This window comes from Cicer arietinum, chromosome 4 (assembly GCF_000331145.2).
Source record: "Cicer arietinum cultivar CDC Frontier isolate Library 1 chromosome 4, Cicar.CDCFrontier_v2.0, whole genome shotgun sequence".
Classification (NCBI taxonomy): Eukaryota; Viridiplantae; Streptophyta; class Magnoliopsida; order Fabales; family Fabaceae; genus Cicer; species Cicer arietinum.
The window spans coordinates 31290081-31297789 of NC_021163.2; the positions used below are offsets into that span (position 1 = coordinate 31290081).

Here is a 7709-nt window from a genome sequence, read left to right on the forward strand (position 1 = left end):
AGGACTAAAGTCCAACAATCTCCCCCTTTTTGCATAAGTGACAATCATACAATTTTAACTTGAGTTGAACATTTCAAGACATAATATTAACAACATTTCATAGCATCATATGTACCATTATCAGATTATAACATCAGAGCATCAGAGCATCCTAGCATAACAGTACACATGCTATTTATCAAAAAATCAGAACATTTTAATAATTCATTCTTATCAGAGCAAAGTATATCAAAATTATGCAGCAGTAGTCATAAGCAAGTTATAATTTTTCTCCCCCTTTGTCAGTTAAGGCAAAAAGGCAGAAAAAAAATTTCCTCCCCCTATGTTAATAAACATAAGCACTGGGGATTGAAAACATAAAACATTGTGTATCAAAGCAATAAATGAGCATATCAGACAAATGAATTCAGAGAGAGATGGAATAAACGTTCTAATGCATTATAGATATAGCTGAAATGAATACATCAAGTCATAATGTATTACCCTCAGCAGGTGTCTCCTCAACGTGAGTCGCAGGGTGATCTAGGGGAGTTGGGTTAGGGTCCTCTGTTGCTTGACGACCGATGTCTGCTATATCTTCAAATGACAGCTTTATTCTCAAATGTGCTTGAATCGCATCAACATTCTGAACAACAGAATTCAGGGATGCCTGGAGAGTCCTTAAACTTGCTTCCATTCTGGCTTGTGATTCTAGTATCTTGGCATTGTGTGTCATCTGAGCTTCTATGAATTCCATTAATTTTGTAACAAACTCAGGAGGGGCTGTTTCAGTAGCTGGTTGAGGTTGAGGTTGAGGTTGAGCTGGTTCAACAGTAGGTTGAGGTCTTATCCAAATACCATGTAACCTTTTCAATTGCATTTGGTTTACAATTGATTCTCCAAAAATAAGAGTGGTCTTTGCAGATTCTTCATTAACAAACGATACCTTGAAGTGTTTCAGAATCTTGGTAATCGCCTCCAATAAGTAATTTTTTTTGTTTTTGTTCAAGAATAAAATCCTATTTGGAACTGCCAAAAGTTCACCCTTTGTAACCCTATTACATCCTCAATCGGATGAAATCGGAAGAATGGAGACAGTATTTTGTAAATAGATAATTATCTTGACTAGGTTGACTATTTCTTTAGTTTTCGATCGACCCAAAAGAATAAAAGAAACATCTTCTTTTTTAATTTCATATTTTATTATAATAAAATATGAAATTAAAAAAGAAGATGTTTCTTTTATTCTTTTGGGTCGATCGAAAACTAAAGAAATAGTCAACCTAGTCAAGATAATTATCTATTTACAAAATACTGTCTCCATTCTTCCGATTTCATCCGATTGAGGATGTAATAGGGTTACAAAGGGTGAACTTTTGGCAGTTCCAAATAGGATTTTATTCTTGAACAAAAACAAAAAAAATTACTTATTGGAGGCGGGTTTCCATTGGCGTGCATCCAGTAGGAATTGAACCTACGACTTCGCCAATTATGAGTTGGGTGCTTTAACCATTCAGCCATGGATGCTTGGCAGGAATCCTCGTACCTCATGAATAACCAAATTCCAATTGAAGTGAAATACATTGGATAAATCAATATAAATCAATATTAAAAAAAATATATATATATATATATAATATAGGAGGGGGAAATGCAATTACATCAATTTCAATGCTGGGTTTTAGAATTGAGAGAGGTAGTTAGAGAAATCAAGAATTCTCCCTATTTTTTAGATTCGTTGGCTCAATTCAATTCAGCTGTATCTTTCATTCACATTTTTTTCCATCAAGAGAGTTTGATAAAACTATTAGATTTTCGAATTTGGAATAGAATAACCGTGTAAATCGATTTCCAAATCGATTAGGTTACCGTTGCTGGGTAATGTTAATCGATTTAGTAATTATTACATCCAACGGCTAGTCACAACGGTCATATTGTTAATCGATTCCCAAATCGATTTCCAGATTTACTTAATCGATTGTTTTAAGTTTGAAAAGAGAACTAGTCGATTTCCCAATCGACGCTCGGGCAAGTTAAAAAAAAAATTTCTGAACTTTGAGGTCTGGGGTCAAAGCAATCGATTTCCAAATCGATTTTGTAAACCATTTACCATGCTGGTAATCGATTCCCAAATCGATTTAATTGGAAAATCACTGCATGCACCAGAAGTGTCCTATAAAAAGATTCAAAGATCATACCTCACTAGGATCAATGATTCCTAGTTTCATCCTTATATGCAGGAAACTTTCTCTTGGTAAAGCTTTTGTGAAGATGTCAGCCAGCTGTTCGGCTGTGTTAACATACTCAAGCTTAATGATTCCATTTTGAAAGTGATCCCTTATAAAATGATGTCTTACTTCAATGTGCTTGGTCCTGGAGTGCATCACTGGACTCTTAGTTATACTTATTGCACTTGTGTTATCACACATGATAGGTACTGTTCCCAAGTCAACACCAAAATCCAATAAGTGCTGTTTCATCCAAAGTATCTGAGCACAACAGCTCCCAGCTGCAATATATTCAGCTGCAGCAGTAGATAACGCAATGCTTGTCTGTTTCTTACTGAACCATGACACAAGAGAGTTTCCAAGTAAATGACAAGTTCCTGAGGTACTTTTCCTGTCGAGTTTACATCCGGCAAAGTCTGAATCTGAGTAACCAACTAAGGTACAGGTTGATCCATTTGGATACCACAATCCGAGACTCTTAGTTCCTACTAGATATCTGAAAATTCTCTTATCAATGGACTTAAGATTTTCAAAACAAAATTTCTTTATCAAATCAGAACAGTATTTAGATTGACTAATGAAAATGCCTTGCTTGCTTTGGTTAATTTGAAATCCCAAGAAATATGATAGTTCACCCATCATTGACATTTCAAATTTACCTTTCATCAAATTTTCAAATTCTTTGCACAATTTATTATTTGTAGATCCAAATATTATGTCATCAACATATACTTGGACAAGCAAGATATGATTTCCAGTAGTTTTTGTGAAAAGGGTCTTGTCAACATTTCCTCTTAAAAAGTTCTGTTGAATAAGGAAATTGCTGAGCTTCTCATACCAAGCTCTAGGAGCTTGTTTTAACCCATAGAGGGCCTTTGAGAGCTTATACACATGATTAGGAAAATCAGGATTTTCAAAACCAGGTGTTTGGCTAACAAAAACTTCCTCTTGAAGGTCACCATTGAGAAAGGCACTTTTCACATCCATTTGATAAAGATTAAAGTCCATTATACAAGCATAAGCCAATAAAATTCTTATGGCTTCTAATCTAGCTACAGGGGCATAGGTTTCATCAAAATCTATTCCCTCCTCTTGACTATAACCATTGGCTACTAGTCTAGCTTTGTTCCTGGTTATCACACCATTCTCATCCAACTTGTTTCTGAACACCCATCTGGTTCCTATGTTGTGCTTACCCTCTGGCTTATGTACTAAACTCCACACCTTGTTTCTCTCAAACTGGTTTAACTCCTCTTGCATAGCAAGTATCCACTCACTATCTAACAGGGCTTCCTTAATGTTCTTAGGTTCAATCTGAGATACAAAGGCTATAAAGTTACAAAATTGTCTAAGGTTCCTCCTAGTTGCAACACCTTTAGAGATATCCCCTATAATGTTGTATATGGGGTGGTTCATGTTGAACTTCCATTCCTTAGGTAAATCACTGGTTCTTATAGGTTCTACACAGTCAGATCTAGTTGGAGGGTCAGCTATAGGTTGTTCTAGTGGTTCAGACTCTACAACTTCGTCCAAAAAGTCATCAACCATAGGAGGAGTTTTGTTCAAGTTTTCTGTAAAAGATTCATCAAACTTTACATGAACTGACTCTTCTATGGTTTTTGTTCTTTTGTTGTAGATTCTATAGGCCTTACTAGTTTGGGAATATCCTAAAAAGATACCTTCATCTGCCTTAGGGTCAAACTTTCCTAGGTGTTCTTTGCCATTGTTCAACACAAAGCACTTACAACCAAAGATTCTAAAGTAGGACAGGTTTGGTTTTCTACCCTTGTAAAGCTCATAGGGGGTTTTTCTAAGCAGGGGCCTAATGAGTACTCTATTGACAACATGAGTGGCTGTACTAATTGCATTTGCCCAAAAGTACTTAGGTAGGTTGGAGTCCTTAAGCATAGTCCTAGCTAACTCTTCTAAGGATCTATTTTTCCTCTCCACTACCCCATTTTGCTGTGGTGTCCTAGGGGCAGAATATATGTGGTTGATTCCATGTTGTTCACAATAAGTTTGAAAAGAATCATTTTGGAATTCACCTCCATGATCACTTTTAATTGATACAATTTTCTGGTCATTCTCATTTTGAACCAAAGCAGCAAATTTCTTAAAAGTTGAGAATGTATCACTCTTATGTGCCAGAAAATATGTCCATGTGAACCTTGAATAGTCATCAACCAACACATATCCATAAAGGTTACCTCCAAAACTCTTAACTTGGGCAGGTCCAAAAAGGTCCATGTGAACTAGTTGTAAAACTCTATTTGTTCTAACCAAGTCTATAGAGGGAAATGGAGTCTTAACCAGTTTACTTTTCTCACATGCATCACACAGTCTATCTTTAGAGAACTTCCTATTTGGTAGACCTAAGACTAGCTGTTTGCTGACAAGTTTATTCAAATGATTTATGTGTATGTGAGCAATTCTTTTATGCCAAAGCCATGTTTCATCTGAATTGGATAACAAGCAGCATATAGCACTTGGTACAGAATTGAAATCCAACATGTAAATGTTGTTAATTCTGTCACCAACTAGCTTTATGTGTTTGTCATCTTTATGCTCAATAATGCAAGATTGTGATGAAAAACTTACTTGAAAACCTTTATCACATAGCTGGCTTATACTCAGCAAGTTGTGTTTTAGTCCTTCAACATATAACACATTTTTGATTACTGCAGTTGACTCATTGCCTATGTCACGAATTCCAATAATCTTTCCTCTGTTGTTGTCACCATATTTGACAAAGCCTCCTTCCTTTAATGTCAAGGACAGGAATTTGGATTTGTCACCTGTCATGTGCTTTGAGCATCCGCTATCTAAATACCATGAATGCTTAGTGGATGTCAAGCACACCTGCAACATACAATCAGAATTTTGTTTTAGGTCCCCAATTTAAATTGGGTCCTGGATGGTTAGTGTCAAACACAGATTTCTTTGCTATCCAAACTTGCTTCCATCCTCTATTGGCTAATTTTTTAAATTTGCAATTTGACACAAAATGTCCCTTTCTGCAACAGAAATGACATTTGCCATCAAAGGATGAATGTTTGTTTGGTTTAGTAAAGATGTCATACATACTCTTAGCAATAGCAGATTTTTGACCATGTTTGACATTTCTGGTTTGCATATAACCAATACCATATCTGTTTTTATTTCTTTTAACATGCATATTTGGTGTATATCCTAAACCAGATTTTTCATGAACATGTCTTTGATTGCTAAGTATGACATTCAGTTTATCTTTACTATTAGCAAACTTCAATAAATCAGATTTTAATGATGCAACATTATTCTCAAGTTCAATGCATTTTGCAGATTTGTCATGTGAATCCTTTTTCAGTTGTTCACATAAATTTTCAATTTCTTTATGGTCATTTTTCATTTGTTCAAGCATTTTCTTTGTGCTTAACAACTGTTTTATGGAATTCACATAATCATCATGCAATTCATTGAAAGCTTCTTGTAGCTCATCATAAGTTGGATTAGATTGTGAACTAACCTCATTTTCTGATTCTGAGTCGGTATTTGCCATGAGACACAGATTCGCTTCTTCTTCATCCGAAGAGGCAGAGGATTCTTCGTTGTCATTCCATGCAATATAAGCTTTTCTGGTTTTGGTGACTGGTTCCTTGCCTTTTGGTTTTGTAGCTCTATTTTTGTTCTGCAATTTGTAGCATTCTGACTTTATGTGACCAGTTTTACCACACTCATAACAGGTAATTGTTTTGTCGTCACTAGTCTTAGAGCTGGATGGCTTTCTGAATTTGTTGTTTTTCTTCTTCAGAAATTTCTTAAACTTCTTAACAAGCAAACCAATCGCAGGTTCTTCATCAGTCTCACTGCTTGATTCATCTGAGCAACTTTCTTGTTCAGTTTTTGATTGATGCGTTTGGGCTTTCAAAGACAGTCCTTTCTTTTTCCTACTTTCTTGTTCTGACTCATCTAGTCGATGCAATTCCATTTCGTGCTCCCTGAGCTTTCCAAATAGTGTTGCAGTGGTCATTTTTGCCAGATCTTTCGATTTAGCAATAGCAGTTATTTTGGGCTGCCATTCTCTGGTTAGACACCTCATGATCTTTCCGATCTGCTGTTCATTCTCCACCTGTTTTCCCAGGGCATGAAGGTTGTTTATAACGTGTGTGAATCTCGTCTGTAGATCACTTATAAATTCATCTTTCTTCATGCTGAACAATTCATATTCGTGCATAAGTGTATTTACGCGAGCTCTTTTCACATATGTGGTTCCTTCATGTGTTTCTTGAAGAATGTCCCACATTTCCTTTGCTGATTTACAGTTTGATACCCTAAAGAATTCTTCTGCACACAAAGCAGATGTTATAATATTCTTAGCTTTAGCATTATAACCTACCTTCTTTTTATCGTCCTCAGACCATTCGGCTCTGGGCTTGGGAATCATCGAGTCATTTGTTCCTGCAATCTTGGGAATGTATGGCCCATTTTCAACATCGTCAAGGATGTCTATGCCACTGGCTTCCAGGAATATCAGCATCCTGTGCTTCCAGTACATATAAGCTGTTCCATTGAATGCTGGAGGTCTTGCTAATGATGCGCCTTCTCCTAGAAAATCGTTTGAGGCCATATTCCTTTTATGAGTTTTACCTCTCGAAAAGTCAAGCTCTGAGGCCAATTGTTGATTATTATGACCTCGAAATAATCAGAATATATCAGTCTTTAATCAAATTAAAGCAATATTACATACACAACGGAATTATAATGCGGCATACAAGATTAGCAATTAAAAGTAAAAAGATAAAGGATAGAATGCACCAAGATTTATCCTGGTTCAGTTGTCAACGAGACAACCTACATCCAGTCCTGACAATCCAACTGGATTTCAGCTTTTTCTCCAATAGAAAGAATTGTGAATTGTTTACAGATTGTCCAGTTTCCTCGAAACCTATCTATCTCTCACAATCTCTTTCCTATTGCTCACCCCTTGATCCTTGTAGTCAATCAGCAGACTCACACAAAATCAAAGTACGGCTCCTTCTTGATGAGGCCTCTCACCCAAGAAGATCGCCACTCCTTGCAGTCACTCAGCAGACTCACACAAGATCAAGTCAAGCTCCTTCTTGATGAGGCCTCTCACCCAAGAAGATCGCCACCAGTTTCTAGCTGGATTTTTTGCAGTCGTTTCTTTACAAAGTATTTATTATAAGCAAAGTAAAAGAAGTACAAAAAGTGTCTTCAATCTTGATCAATGTATCTCACACAAATCTGGTTATTCAATGATTGTTTATGAGAATATTGTCTTTTCTCTCAAGAATACTTTTTCAGTTCTCTCAACGATTATTGATAATCTTTTTGGTTTGGATCTGAAAAAGAAATATCAGAATGTTAACAATATGTTCTTAAGAGTTCTTCAGTGTTCTGAAGTGTATTCAAAATGTTTTTCATGTAATTAATGAGAGAATGGTTGAAAACAGTTTATATAGTTTCTGAAAAACAACTAATCAATCGATTTACCAATCGATT

The 7709-nt window shown here is 35.9% G+C and overlaps 1 long non-coding RNA gene and 1 other non-coding gene across 2 annotated transcripts in view; one reads left to right on the forward strand and one right to left on the reverse strand.

Moving 5' to 3' along the window:
• LOC113784056 (uncharacterized) overlaps nucleotides 1-7709 on the forward strand; it is an 18933-nt gene that overhangs the window by 5067 nt on the left and 6157 nt on the right. The gene's annotated exons all lie outside the window — the stretch shown is intronic.
• On the reverse strand, nucleotides 1433-1506 carry TRNAM-CAU (transfer RNA methionine (anticodon CAU)). The gene has a single exon. It is a non-coding gene; the product is annotated as a tRNA-Met (tRNA).